This window comes from Emydura macquarii, unplaced genomic scaffold (assembly GCF_026122565.2).
Source record: "Emydura macquarii macquarii isolate MOO-44397 ecotype Brisbane River unplaced genomic scaffold, CSIRO-AGI_Emac_v2 contig_2897, whole genome shotgun sequence".
In the NCBI taxonomy this organism is placed as follows: Eukaryota; Metazoa; Chordata; order Testudines; family Chelidae; genus Emydura; species Emydura macquarii.
In genome coordinates, this window is record NW_027133034.1 from 55,154,293 (window position 1) to 55,170,300 (window position 16,008).

The 16,008-nt window shown below is 40.9% G+C and overlaps 1 long non-coding RNA gene across 1 annotated transcript in view; it reads right to left on the bottom strand.

Moving 5' to 3' along the window:
• Window positions 1–11,788, bottom strand: part of LOC137167116 (uncharacterized) — a 39,697-nt gene extending 27,909 nt beyond the window's left edge. Inside the window, exon 1 of the long non-coding RNA XR_010924006.1 lies at window positions 11,444–11,788. This is a non-coding gene — a long non-coding RNA (uncharacterized lncRNA). The remainder of the gene's footprint in view (window positions 1–11,443) is intronic.
• Window positions 11,789–16,008: the final 4,220 nt, after the last annotated feature.

Sequence of the window (16,008 nt, forward strand, 5' to 3'; positions counted from 1 at the left end):
CAATAACAGACTCTCATCCTCTGTGGATTGGGCACAGAGAGGGACTGACGACACTGAATAGTGGGTTACACTCATGAACAAAAATGTGTGCATATGAATGTTTGCAAACAAGAAACAAAGCTGTGAATGCTGATTCAGTGATTTCACAAGTTTTAATCAAACGGATGTTTGTGAATAGCTTCTTGCATTATTCAGCCAGCTCTGCTGTTTGTGGACAGCTTAACAGGTACAAGCATACTGGGCTTGCTGCCAAAGCCAAAAATCTAGAGGACATATCCTACTCTTTTGTGGTGAAAAACTATCATGAGGGCGACAGGTAGCCCAAGAAGATGTAAAATTAATTTGATGGAGATTCCCCTAAATGATCTCTTTGGGGGAAAAGGGATTTGTGGGCATGCAGAGAAGTTAGGATGGGAGAATCCATGAGCTGCATTACCCCAGAGCAACCACCAAAAGGAACAGCATCTTAAATCCATCACCAGAACACAAATGAGTGGTTTGCAAACTACAAAATCCTTGAGATTGGCCCCTTGCTCTATCTTCTCCTTATCCCCCTCTATTCCTGTTAGGTGGATTTTCGCTCAGGCATATGTAGTGAAAGTAATTCCTACACATCTCCTGAGCAGAAGCATGATGACTAATCCTAATCATTGCAAGGTTAGAGGGAGGAGAGCTTGTGCACACCTGTGGAATTAAAAAAGGACACTGATATCTTGTCAGCAAAATACACCAAATTTGCTGTTGATGTGCATGTTGAAATCTCCCCGGACAAAGCCACAGATACAAAAGCCCCAAAAATCATCTCCTCACTAGCCTGCCTAGGACTTTCAAAGGTCATCTCTGGTCCAACCTACACAGCTGGTCATACTGTGAACCTGATTTTCCAACCAGATGTCAAGATAGAGGCCATCACAACCCAACCACTGTCTTGGACAGACCATCATTTCATTAGTGAACAAAACCAGTGAACCTGATTTGCCCAAGAATAGATGCCAACAAATTCCAAAGCCTGCTAAAAAGACAACACCCCCGCACCTACAGGAGGAGGAGCTGAGGATTTCATGAATTATCACCACCACTCTACACTGGGCTCAACCCCCAAATGGCTCCTCTCTCCCCATTGCACGCACTGATGTCCCTATTTTTTGACACACCATGAGAGATGAAGAGCGAGGGGGTGGAAACTCAAGCACCAATGGTGGAGAAGAAATGGTGATTCACACAGGATGAACCAGAACAAATTCCTTAAAGCATATGCTGAGGCTAAATTACAGGCCAAGAAAATCTCCCTTTTAGCCTGTGTTGTGGCTGCCAAATCCTACCTCAAGGGAGTTATTCAGGGTGGTAGACCACTTCATTAATTCTGAGTGCCTGGATCAGAGTCAAGCACCAAGCGTTACAAAGAACTATTATCCTATTTTGCTGAATAGGCTATGCTCATTTGGGAAAACTTCTCAAACAGCATGGATCTGCTCTACCTAAACCCATCAACCACAGCCCACCTGCATTCCCAGAATTCAGCACATTAACTCATCAAGTAGTTTTGGAGAGCCTAGAGGTCTTGACTCAACACTTGTGAATTCCATCTATGTCCTTCCTGGTTTGTGAAAGGGAGTGATGAACAACCGGCACCACTCCTGATTGAGACAGCCGACTCCTCATTTAGAGAAGGAATCTTGTCTTCCTCCTTCAAATACGCAATAGGCTGACCAGCACTGAAGAAACCCACCCTGGATATTTCACCCATAAGGAACTACTCCCAAGTGTCAAACCTATTCATTAGCAAATTTAGAGAAGCTAGCCAAAGACGAGCCACCAGCTCATCTAATTAAAGCTAACATTCTAAAACTGGCACAATTGGATTTAGGCCAGGACATGGAACCAAAGTTGCCTTTGGGGTGCTGATGAATGATCTCCTGTGAGTGGACAGAGGGCTGGCATCCATTCTCATCCTTCTGGACCTCTCTGCAGCATTCAACACTGCTGATCTTGTTTTTTTGCTGCCTCACCTAAGAGGTGGCCAAGGTCCAAAGTAATGTGCTAAAATGGTTGGAGTTCTTCATGGAGCGGGACACTCATGAAGTAGAAATAGGAAACTGCACCTCCACCACTAGACCCCTCAATTGTAGAGGGTTTCACAAGTATAAATTCTCTGTTGTCCTTTTCAACATCCAAATGGAACACTAGGTTAACTGGTTAGAGAACTGGGGGCCCAAGCATCAGCAATCCGCAGAGGATACATTATCCTTCACCACTTATGACCACACCTCCACCACCAAGATGGCCCAATACTTGGATGAAGAAGAATAGCTGGATGAAGCTGAACCCAAGCAAGACAGAACTAATGCTAGTGGGCAGAGGAAAGTATGCACAAAGGCTATAAGCTCTTCAGAAGTCTCCATTGGCTGAAGATACACATCCCCAGCTGGTCTGTTCAGTCCATAGTTAAGGAATACTCTTGGATTCCTCGCCATGCTAAGCTTTCATATAGCATCATCCATGAGTAACACTTCCTACTGTCTCTGCTTGACTAGGAAACTCCATCCCATATTATCCTGGCAGACAAGGACCTGGCCCCAATTATTCATGCCTGTCACCTCTTGGGTGGGTTACAGAAATGCATTACATTTGGGCATGAAGCCTTCAGCATTTAGGAAACTCCAACTAGCTCAGAATGCTGAAGAGTATTTCCTCAGCAACACACGCTACTGCAAACAGGTCAAACCTGTCCTCCACTCTCTACAATGGCTTCCCATAGAATTTCAAATCAACTTCAAGGTTGCAGTCCTTATCTTCAAACCACTTCATGGCCTGTTCCTAGAGTATCTAAAAAGACTGTCTAACAACTCTGCTGCTCTCGAACAATGGAAATCTCAATATGATTAAAAGCTTGTCTGTGGGGGTGACTGAATTTTTTTCTAGGGGTGGGTTCATGACTGTGGAAGGATCACAATCCTCACCACTTTTTCTCCAAATGAAAAGCACATTTGACTTTTCTAATATAGACACATAGCAAGAGCTTTATTTGTATTTAACAATCCCCCCAAATTACATACCCTACCAAAACAAGACAACCCACTGCACATTCTCCTCCATGGGGGAGAGGATGGGGAAAACAAAACAGCATGTGATAGACGTGTAGTCACGTTATTTAAGGCACTCCTGAAGGGCACTCAGATACTGTGGTGAGGAGCATGATATAATAACCTATATAGAATAGAAGGGGCAGAGCCAATCTGACCTAAGTCTATGAAAATCCACTGATATTTCAAACTTGGGTTTAATAGGTTTAATTAGTGTAGCAGCGGCTACTGTGCCAACTTAAATATTTTCTATTAAGTCTCCAACCAAACTTTTGCTTTTTTTGGGTACATTTTACAAAGAGTGGCTAACTATTATTCCTTCCATTGGTAAATCATCATCATGACAAATTGTGTTGAGTTCTTTAGGTTTTCAGGTGGGTGGAATACATAATTATATAGGGATTCCACTATAATTTAGCATTAATTAATTTTCCACTTATTTTAAAATGTCAGAGTTTTTTCATTAGGAAATAAACTTTTCATTTAGGGCCCAATCCAAAGATTGCTGAAGTCAATGGGAGTCTTTTCATTTTGACTTCAAAGGGCTTTGGATTCAGGCCTTTAGGAAGAATGGTCAGGCACAACAGAGCATTGATAGTCAGGAACATCACTCAAAGAGTTCGTTTTAAATCTGCCTTTTGGTTAAAAGTAAACTGAATAAAGGGATCTGGGTCTTAGTCTAGTCTAGTGATTTTGTGTCATCAGAAAGTCATCTCAGGTAGTCACTTGATACGGTCAGCTTAGGCAAGGATTCAGTATAAAAATATTAAGGGTGTTTCCAGGGCTGGAGTTGTAGTACAACAGATGTGAGTATAGTACAGTGCCTGTCTGTGTTCATCCTGACCCCGATTTTGGTCAGTGATAGCACCGGTCTGATCATTTACAAAATAAAGAAACGTTTAATAGAGATGGGCTGGAATCAACCATTAACATCTACTACATTTGGTTCTCCTCCTATACCTGCTTAAACCATTGATAAAACCCCCAGTCATTTCAGTGGGAGCATCATCAAGTTCTTTGTGTCAGAGGAGTTAAAGCATCATTTTGGGAAAGGTGACCTCCATAGAGGTATAGCAGGTGGCCAAATATCCACTCTTCCTATGTTTGCAGGCAACCCCAATATTTGAAGCCATCTCAGCCTTTGCCACAGCTCCATATTCAAGATGATGCACAAACAGCCAGACATAAAAGCCCCTATCCTGCATCAAAACCATAAGCAGTTTTACAATTTAATGAAATGGGTACAGGGCCACACCCTTACTCCATGCTTCTGTGTCACTGTGCCAGCAGTACAAGACCATTTTTTATTTGGGAGTTCAGGTCCTTTATAAACATTTAGATCTTGAGGGGAAAAATTCTCGTTTTATTTAACAATAAGTGAAGCTGTCTATATAATACACAGATATGGTCTCTCCTTTGAGGAGCATGTTGCCTTTGATTTTAATGCCAATTTTAACTTCTGTCTCCTGAGAAAAATATTGCAGTAAGTCATAAAGCTGTTAAATTTGCTGTTTTAAGTAGAATAAAGCAGAGAACAAACAGTGTGCGTTTTGGAAGACAGTATACTTTTATGATTTTTACTATAACAGTTTGATGTGGATATAAAACACAAAAAGCAACTCGGATTGCAGATTCCAGAAAAGCAGCAACTTAGTTCAGATGCAGACACTGGGATATTATCAGGGTTTTAGCTTAATGCTGATTGGTGCATTTTCAATTCAATAAATAGGGAGTTAGCCATGCAATATACATTAATGTCAGTGGTTAAATCTTTGTGCATTGTACTAAGTTTGTACCATTTGGCGGTGCCTGGGTAATAAAATTCTGCTATGAGTTGGCATCTCTCTTACTGCCTGATGAACTGTGGAATCCACCCCACTGAGTTCTCTTGTTCCTGAAAGTACACAGCTTTAGGAAGCAGCATTTTCAGCAGTGACATTTCAGAACCAGGAAAAAACATTTTCCTAATGACAAAAGTTTTATTTGGGCATGTGCTGTTTCAGTAGCGGTAGTAATCACAGAAACCCTGACTAGATCAAAGCTTATTCCTCAGTCAAGTAAAGGATGGGGATAACAAAAGTGCTCTGTCCATGAATCACAATAGAGGCCTGTTCAGACTTCCTTAAAATTTCATGGGAGTGCCCATTATACACCTAATTGTTTCATGTTATGAAATATGTCTAGTCCTCCATCAGATTTGTCTTGTACACAAACCTAGTAACACAGGAATTGTCATACTGGCTCAAACCAATGGCCTGTTTAGCTATCTCATCTCCACGAGTGGCTAGTACAAAATATTTCAAAGATGCAACAATTTTACCATGAACACATTTGCAATAATAGAAGTATGGATGAAATTTTTTCCTAACTCCAGGCACTTAAGTGGTTGGCTTACGTGCTGTGACAGGAGAAAAGATAAAAATATATAATGAATCTCTTACTATTACTAAATAGCTAGCAACAGAATCTGGTCTGAAAACAAAGCACTTTAAAAAACTGGGTACAGGTGCAGATAAATAGACTTTTAGCCAGCTATTCCAACATGGCACCAGAAGTCTAATTTTCATAGGCCATGCCAAAATTTTGATTGCCCTTATAATCATTAATGCACACATTAAGTGGGATTCTGTCACAGGCTTATGTGACACAGTGGAGCATCTTGCAAAGCAAGCTCACCTAGTCTTACAGTAGTCAGGATGAGCCATCTGGGCTTTACATCCCACAAAGTAAAGAAAACAGTCTTTCATTGAATCAAAAAGCTGTTGAAACAACTAGGTGTATTGGGTTAAAACAGTGGGAGATCCTTCCTATGTTTTAGCTTCACCCAGTATTGACTCCTGGGAGAAGCAGCCAGCCCTTTATATCTTGCCTATTGGGCTTCTTCCTGCTCCCAGTCTTTTTAGCTACTGGAGGATTGATACTCATCCTGGCTAGTTTTCTAAGCAGCTCTTGGAGGGCTAAGTTCGGGGCGTCTCCTCTCCAAAAGGAGGCCACCTTGGGGCAGGGTGTGCCAAGACAGCAGGGCTTCCGGCAAGGGGCAGCAGAGACCAAGCTATTTGATTTAACGTTGTTTTAGGAGTCCAGCTGCACCACAGCATATGGATACAGTACATGAATTAAATGCAAACCACATTCAACTTTGCTGATAGCTCCACTCCACCAGCTATAATCAATGAAGAACCATACCCACACAAATGCTTCCTTGACAGAAACTAGTGGTGAAAAGCAGGAGATTATGTTGACTTCACGAAATCAGAGATCTGCATTTTGTTCAGTACCAGAGTATTTTAGATTAAGGACACTAATGCAACAGACCACTACTGTTCTCTCACTTTCTCCTTCTCCCACTCTTCACACCACATTCTTCTCCAGAAAGGCATTGTTGTCTAGTGGTTAGATTGTGCCAGGACCCCTAGAGATGCCAAAGACCCTTTGCAAAATGACTGAATGACTTCTGTTGTGACTCAGCTGTGAAGCTTCATTAAGATGTGTAAAGAGCTCTGGGACCCTCACTTAAAAGGTAGTGCAAATACTATTGTTCATCCCTTTTCTCCCTTTCTTCTTTGTACTGAAATCAGAGGTCTCTTGCTTAATCTGGACACTGGTTTTAATTAAATACTATACTTCTTTAAACACAGTTTCAAGTTGTAGCATACATAAAATGCAAGTAAACATATGGAGAGAGTCAGTGGATTTTAGAACTGTTTGAAAAAGTCTTCACAGTCAGGAAAGGGCACTTAGTAGTTGGAAATTTTTTTTTTCTTATTTGCAATCTTACTGTTTTTGCCAAACACAGAAGTTTTCATGGAAGATTATAGCCTTTTTGTGGCAAGAAAAGGAGCAAAATATGATTTTACCCAATAGATTGTCTATTGAAAATAAGTGTTCTAAAAGAAAATAATTTTTAGGTTGGAGAAATTTCAGGTAACACGTCAAAAATGCTATTCTAATATCCAAAAAAAAAAAAAAAAAAAGTCATGCGCTGGGTTCAGTTTGGGTGTGAACATTTTCCCTCTCCTCCAGCATGGAGTTTTTTTAGTCAAATTCTGTCCTCATTGACAATGGGGATTGTACCATAGGACCTTGTGTTCATGGAATCAAAACACAGGTGGTTTCTTAATAGATCTGACATGACCACATATTGTATGTTTATGTCACACCTGGTTTGTTGCCAAATTCAGAAGCAGATTCTAGGGTAGGTATGATGCAGATTGTGTAGACATCCTCGAATTAGCCTTGATTTATCTAGGTTGGTAACAATAGCAGTGAAACTGCAGCAGCAGCATGGACTAGCCTCTTGAATACATTTCCTGAGTTATGGGGCATCTTTAAAAGCACATTTGTTTGATTTTTACTTTGGACCAGCTGCATGTAATTATGCAGCCCTTCACCTGCATTTGATGTACTTGGACATAAGAAAAAACTGAATGCCATTGTGGATTTGACTCATGATATCTTGACATCTTTCTGAAGCTTTACTCTTCCTAGTTTAAATCCTGCACTTTTTATTCATATATAAAACTATTGTGGAAAACAATTTGAAAGTAGTTTTTGATATTAGCTACCCATGGCATTCAAAGGGTGTCTCTGGAACGTGAAGCAGAAGTGGTTGACCTACCCTAATAGATGAACTGAAGTGAGTTACAGTAGCAGCTTCCCTATGAGGTGAGTCTGCAGCCCCTCAGCATGCAGAAGGAAAAGTAGCTGCATTATTTTAATACCTCCCTGTCCAATGCAGTAGAACATTACACTCCTACAGGCCAGTTATGACAGCAGGAGGAGGATCTGGCCAGGTTGGATGATTGGTATCTTTTCTTCAGGGCCCACTTAGGAATCTTTTCTTTGTGACTCAGGACAACTAGGGGAAGATGGGTGCATGAGAGAGCAGCCTCCAGTGTTACTAATCTCAGAATGACAGCTACAGAACAGGAAGGGGCTGCCATCTGGGCTTCTCCCTGTACTGTACCCGGCCATAAAAAGTGTCACCAAGTTACATGATGCAGAGGCCACAATCTGGCCAGAACAGCAAAAAGGAAAGATTATAACAAGTGGAAGAGGAAGAAGAGCTTGCAGGATACTACAGAGGGATGGAAGCGTCCCTGGTGTTGAAAGGAGGAGCAGGAAGATCCTTCAGACTGTGTGTGGGCCTGTTGTGGCAGGTGGAGGAGGCTGTGGAGAAGAGCCCTCAGTACAATGCGTAGCAAGATAAAGGGAAATGACCTGAGCAAGTCCCCTCACAAGCATTAGGAAGGCTATTGGAGGATGAGAAGGAGGAGACAAAAGTTCTTGGCTGGTGGGTGAGGCATTGGCGGAGGAGAAAGAGGAAAGTTGGGCTTTAGGAAGACCAGTAGAAGAGAACGGATTTAATTTGCTTCTTCCCTCTTCCAATATGATGATTTTGTTGCATCAAGATGCTGAAAGATGACATTTTAACAACATTCCCCCCCTCCACACACAATTACCTCTGTAGTCTTATTCAGTGTGTGTGAAGTTTTAAAAGATTAGCTTGTATTTAAACAAAAATTGTTGTTATACCCTCTTCCCCAGAGATATTCAGCAGAACGGAACTTTATATAAAGACCTTTTCCTCTAGCAAAATCACAGTAGGACACATCTGGAAAGAACTCCCTTACAGTCACAGATGGAGCTGAGCAAATAGTTCACAATGAATAATTTGTTCAGACAAAATTTAATGTTGCCTGTTTATTCATGAACAGATCGTGAAATTGTGTTATTCAAAATTATTCATGGATATATTCATCAAATGTCTGCGACTGGCGAACAAACAGTTTCTTCAAATATTTGCAATTTGCATCTCATTCTCTTTTGGTGAATTTCATAAAACAACGCTTGGTATCCTTTTCTGATTAAGTGGATATACCGTCCAAACAGAAAATTGTCACCCTATATGCCCTAGTGAGGGCCAGTCTAGAGGAACAACTAACTGTGGAAACAAGCTGGGCATGATGTCAAAGAAGAAATGGAAGAGAATCCAGAGCACAAGGGGTGAGAGAACTTACTGAAATGCCAGATGAAAATGAAGACAGCTGTTTTAAAACAGATATGTAACTTATTATGCACCATGCAAGAAAAAATCAGTAGCCCAAGGATCACTTCAAAATGACACAAACTGACTTCATAGCTGAGTCAGGAGACTCAATGTAATGGATTATCTCAATTTCAAGAAAATAGCTGATAGGCTTACCCTAGGGTTTATGTATATCCTGCGTCATCCATATCCAGCAGAAACATATTCCATATAAAAGGTTTATTTCAAAGTGTGAATTCCAGAAAAGAGAGTGTGTTTTTAAAATGCAATGTTCTGAGTCACTGAGTACAATCATGGTACTCCATTAGGCTAGGATACAGTGTGTCAATTAGGCAGCATAAATGCAGTGTCACAAATTGATGCAACCACATACATTACAAAACAAACAATTGAAGCACTTATTCAGGAATGTAATGACATTTTTCTTAGGTGAATGGAAAGGCAGACAATGAAGCCTCAGAGGCTGTTAAGAAAAAAAAAAAAAAAAAAAAGCAGTATTTCCAGTAGTTTAATGCCAGGCCATGCACCAAAGAGGAATTAGCACAACCAAATGAACCAAGATATTCTCAAATAGTATCTGGAGCTACCTTCTAGGATTCTATCACCCTTACTGGTTGTGTTCTACTTACGTCACACAGTGGGTTAGAGTACCCTGCTAGCAAAGGGAAGTACAAATTGCATGCCTTCTGTAGGAGTGTGTCTTTACTGCAGTTAGTTTGGGCTCTTACTTAGCTGTCACCTCTAGCCTGGCTGTCATCTACATACAAAAAATACAGAGTATGGTAGTGCTATATCTAGGCTACCGGGCTTCAGCTTATAGCCCCAGGTAAAGCCAAAGTGTTGCTCACACTCAGATTGATAATCTACTCATTTTGTAATGGGGACACAGGCTAACCCAGTGGCCATATTTGAGAAACACGGGGCTAACCCACCTGAGTGCTGATAGTCTTCTATTGCCTTCCCACAATTCCCTCCACCCCATGTGCCCAGAAGAACAGACAAGTTCTCCCATAATTCACTGGGAAGAATCAGCATGGCTTATCTCAATGCAATACTAAGAACCAATAGGTTATGACCCCAGAAATCCTAGTTCCTCACACATGCAAGTACAGCACCAGTCTGGATAGAGTTGAATGGAGACACTTGAATACAGCTTTGCAGTATGTCCACTCAGACACTGTTGTTCACCTGAGTTAACTCTACAGTGAAGACATACCCTATGCAGTCTGCTATGTCCCTGGCAGGATTCATTCCCAGGGAGGGCAGCTTTAGTTTCCATCATGGAATCAATAAGGTGCCCTGCTGGTAGATGCTACAATGGGGAGGAGTTGAGTGAGTTCAGGCAGAGTGGATCTTGAAGCAGTTTTCCACAACCGCAACTCCCCGCCTCTCTTCCCCAGGTAGAAGAGGCAGTTTGAAACTGGCCAAGCAATGATGAAATCAAGATACATTTCAACATGGAAAGTGCAAAAGAATCTATAAAAAGAGAAGCACATAGCATTCAAAATTGATGACATACCATATATATGGTACATGGAGCCCAAATGGTTTAAAAAATTAGATCTTAAGGCTTATAATGAAGCTAGAGCTATGAGAGGATTCCAGATCAATAACTATCTTCTCAAGTCACATTAGAGATAAAAAAGATCATCGTTTGGAACCTGCAACAGAACTTCTCCAAGGAACAGGTAATGCACTTAATTTTAACGTTACTTTGACATATGGAAAATTAATAGAAGAGCACAACTGAACCCTGTCCGGAGTATGTGACCCTTATATTAAAAGCCATCCCCTAATTCTGAACAGTGAGTTTGGGAGGAGAAATTGCTATTCTTTTGGTATATTTTTTTCAATGAGGGATTGCTCTCAAAACTCTATGACAATAGGAAAAAATTGATAATTCAGAAAGATCTAGCTCTCCTTCAGATAGGCACTAATTTTTGGGCATGATGAGTTAATGAGATAGATTTACTGAAAACTATTCTTCTAAGTACACCTTTGAAAAAAACAACAAAACAAGACAGTATTTCAACAGACTAGAGAATGTGAAAAGCATTTCAGAACACTTCAGCTGAATGAATCTGCAATTAGGTCTTAATTTTGACCCAACAGCAGAAACAATAAATACAGTAATTGCCAGATGGGTGAGGAGCAATCTTAAAGCAGAAAACAAGCAATAGCAAGCACAAAATGCTAGTCTCTCCATAAATGAGCTGGAGCAGAAATAATGGCAAGTAGAGAAAGCATAAGCTGCATTTGCAGGCATGTACACTTACATTTTCCTTAAAGGAGTTCATTTCTTAGTACTTACAAACTGCCAAGATCTTCTTTCTTCATTTGGAAGTCCAAGATGTAACAGCCAACAAGAACAGAGGCAGGGACTGAAGACTTTGAATGTCAAGATTATGATATACAATAGTTCAAACTTATAGAAAAGATAATGCGGCTGCAAATTTTTATAGATACTCCCTATACAACAGCAACAGCTAGCCCTTCCATGACAAGAGGAGATCTTATCTCAACTACATTGATCAAATGCTGGGTTTAGGAACTGTAAGGGCCGAATTCTACCACCTTTACTTAGGATGTGTAATAACTTAGTCTGTGAGTACCATTATTGAAACCAATGGATCTAATTGTAGACTAACGGGCCTGAACTCACTGATTTCAACAGGCTTTGGATCAGGTGCTTAGGCATTATTCAGTATGAACAAGAGCAGCACAACATGCCTCAACATTTACAGATGATTAAAGAGGCAATTAAGGACCAGCTCCTGCTTCTAGTGAAACTAATTACAATCTCCTATCAGCTTCCATGGTAGCAAGATTGGGCCCCACAGGAGAGTGGCTGTCTAATATAATTCAGAGTTTTAAATATACAAATGGGTGGCATTCCTAACAAGAATTCTATAGCACATGCCACAGCATACAAAAAGTATTTCATGTATTCATAAGGGCTCCTAAAATATAATGGTTGTAGCACACTTCAGTCATCTAGGCAGAATGAAGCCTAAGCAATGATTACAAAAGAAGGTGTGGTTTCCTTAAATGGACAGATATATAGAGGAAATAGTGAAGTCTTGCATATTTTGCTTGCTGGTTTACCTACCAATATGATGAAAGGCATGACAGATGTTAGTCTTACCTATCACTGTGCTGGATGAGGGAGCAATAAAATTTCATGGACCAGTCTAGTGGGATCAGAGTAATATAAGTGCAAGAGGTTTCTGAACTAGTTAAGGCTTTGAATTCAGTAGGTCCAGAGTTTGGCTCTGGGTATCAAACAGAAGTTGATCTCATGGGGCTTGATCTAAAGCCCATTGAAATCAATTACAACATTCCTATTGACTTTAGTGGATATACAGTCACTCATAATTGGTCAAAACTGGTCTGCCAACAACTAACAAATCTCATGGTAAAGATAGGTATAATTGCTGTTTTAACCCTGGATTTCATTTTTAGCCATACCTCCTTTTCCATTTATCAATCCCTTGACCTAAACCTATAAAATCTTTAAAATATAATTTTGTTCTCATAAAATTATCTTACTGGCCACTTCTTCAAACTTTTTGTTTTAAACCTTTAATCCTCTAGCTCCCTTAATTGGGTTCAGAATATTTTACGTTATAAACATCTTCTGGGGGATTATACATGTTAATTGCAGTTCTATGATGAATATTTAAAGTCTATGGTCATTGTATAATCAGGAACAAAAATTATAATCCCAAATAAAATGTTCAGTAAAATGGAAATTATAGAAAGGGTGTTAGGGAATTAGAAATGAAAATTAAAAGTGGCTAAAGAGTAGTTATTGTGATTTTACACTTAAAAATCCAAACAAGATGCCACAGTTTAAAAGATGATGGCCTTTGAACAACATAGAGGCTTGTGCCATATATGATGGGCCAGATTCTGATCTTATTGACACCACTTCATGGATTGCAGTGGATTAATTTGTCTGTCTTCTCACCCTAATGTAAATTAGGCCAGATGTGTATAAAACCTGCATATTTCATAGTGCCTCAAACCTAAATGCATATTCTGTGTGGTAAACAGCAGCTCTTTCAAAGTACTATGGTCGATCTTGCCAACTCTGATAAAAAACATGATCCAGTCCCGCAACTAGATGCACAATGGGGCAAGTCAATGAGGCTCCACTGTGTTGTTAGAATCCACCCATGCGGAATAGGGGCCTATGAATTTTTTTCTCTTATAAACTATTTAGTATAGAAGGAAATGAAGCTACTAACCCAAAAATAATAAAATTCAATGACACATTTTAGGCCCTGATCATGAGAGGGTAAGGGTAAGATTTTTTTCAAATGATTTGAAATACCTCACTTCTTGGGTGCCTAATCAGACACTTTAGAAGAACCTGATTTCAGAAAGTACTGAAACTCTAATCCCTGAAAGTTACACTCAGGCACAGTGGAGGAGTGAGCCAAAAAAAAAAAATTCAGAGTTTGGGCTTGATCCTGCACATTGCAGGCAGGGAGTGTCTCACACAGTGGGATCTATTCTCTACCCTGTTCACCATTTGCACTTTCCCCAGAGTACAAGAGTCCTCAACAGAGACAGAGCCTATATAGCCAGTTCCTACCTCACCCTCCTCACCTCCCGTACCCGAGGAGTGATCAGAGGGCACTATGCTCTAGCTAAGAACAAAATCACCCCCTTCCCCCATTTTTGGGGTCACAGAATCACAACTTCAACATGAGTCAGCAATGCAATTGCAAAAAAAAAAAAAAAAAAAAAGCAACTGTAATTTTAGGTTGCATTAACAGAAGCATAGCATGAAAGCCATGGGAGGTGATAATACCATTCTACTTGGTGCTGGTTAGGCTTCAGCTGGAGTACTACATCCAATGTACAGAAGGATGTGGGGAAACTGGAAAGGATCCAGAGATGAGCAAAGATGATCAGAGTGATGGAATGTAAACCGTATAAGTAAAGTCTGAAGGAACTAGGTGTGTTTAGTTTGGAAAAGAGGAGATTGAGGGGGGGCTGACAGCAGTCTTCAAATACTTGAAATACTCCAGCTGAGGCCTTATCAGCACAGACTGGAATGGAAGGATTAGATTACTTCTCATGTCTTGCTTACAACACTCCTGTGAATACATCCCAGAATGATGTTTGCTTTCTTTTACAATGGTGTTACATTGTTGGCTCATTTACCTGGTGATCCCCACTATGACCCCCAGATACCTTTCCGCAGCAATCCATTTTGTATGTGTGCAACTTATTGTTCCTTCCTAAGTGGAGTACTTTACATTTGTCCTTATTGAATTTCATCCTGCTTACTTCAGACCATTTCTCTAGTTTGTCCATATAATTTTAATCCTATCCTCCAAAACATTTGCGGCCCCCTCCCAGCTGGGCATCAGCTGCAAACTTTATAAATGTACTTTCTACACCATCATCTACGTCATGGATGAAAATATTAAGAAGAACCAGACCCAGGACCAATCCCTGCAGGACCCCACTTAATATACTGTTCCAGCTTGACTGAACCACTGGTGATTACTCTCTGGGAACGGTTTTCCAGGAGAGTGCAGTTATGCATCCATTTTATAGTAGCACCATCTAGGAATGTGCATTGAATAACTAGTGAACCACTTTTGCAAGTCTGTATAGAGAAAAAACACACTAGAGGTATCTCTACACTGCAAGTCTGAGCTCAGACTCAGGCTTGAGCCCAAACCCCCTTCCATCTACTCACAAATCTATCAGATTTGGACTCAGACCTAGAATCCTAGGATGCTGTGGGGGTAGAAGGTCCAAGCTGGAGTCAAGATGGGACCTAGGGTTCAAGCCCTATTGCTTTGAAGTGTAGATGTAGTGTGCTCCTCCCCAAGACTTGAGTCCTGGGAGTTTGCCAAAAGTATCCTACAATGCCATAGGCCAACTTCCTTTATCCTCTCAATCCCAAGAATCTTCCAGTGACAGTGAAAATGAGAGCAACTCCTCCATCCTGTTGATTCAGCATTAACCCTTCCATTTCTTCTGACCACTAAGGTGCAAACATACAAGCAGAGAGTCTTTGTGTTTGCACTGGAGACTGAACAGAAGCAGCCTTTTACAAAGCACACTGCTTCATGGGGACAGGAGCACAGCCAGATTTTGTTAAAATCTTGTGTGAGACCAGCAAAACAGTAGACTTTAGTAAGAGTATCAGGAATGGTCATGCATCCCACGAACATCAAAGAAGATGGTAGCATTGCAAATTTACTGGACTGGTGACAAACTCAGGAGCGAATTAAGCAGCTAAAGACTGAGCACAGGAAAACCAGGGACCAGAACCATATCTTGAGCAACTCACCATCATCATGCCCATTTTATGAAGAGTGACCAGGTGGTGGACACTGTTCGGAACATGGAGCCAATGGTGATACATGATGACCTGGTCAGCTGGGATGGCGACCTGCTAGCCCCAGAATCCAGCATGGAAACTGATGGGAGCCAGCAGCAGGCACTGAGTTAGGACAGTGAAGTCACTGTTGCTGAAACTGGTCCCAGAGGAGTATCTGAAACAGAACCAGCACATCCTGTGCTTGGAGGCATCAAAAAAGCTCTTCCCCTGAGAAACTGCCTATGGCAGAGCCTGCAGCAGACACAGAAGGGACAAGCTCCCCCTGAGCTCAGTAAGTTTCTGGATCCATTTGAATGTTTATTAATACAGTCATGGGAGGGATTTCCATTCTAAGAGCCAATGGAAATATTCTGAGAAGTCCCGCTAACACTGTGTATCCACTAATGGAGAAATGTATCCCAGTGGCTTGGCTCCTCCCCTTCACCATCTCCCACCACATGCAGTTCAGAAATGGCAGCCAGGAAATGCCAAAAGTAAACATCTTGAAAGTGAATTTTCCCTTCAGA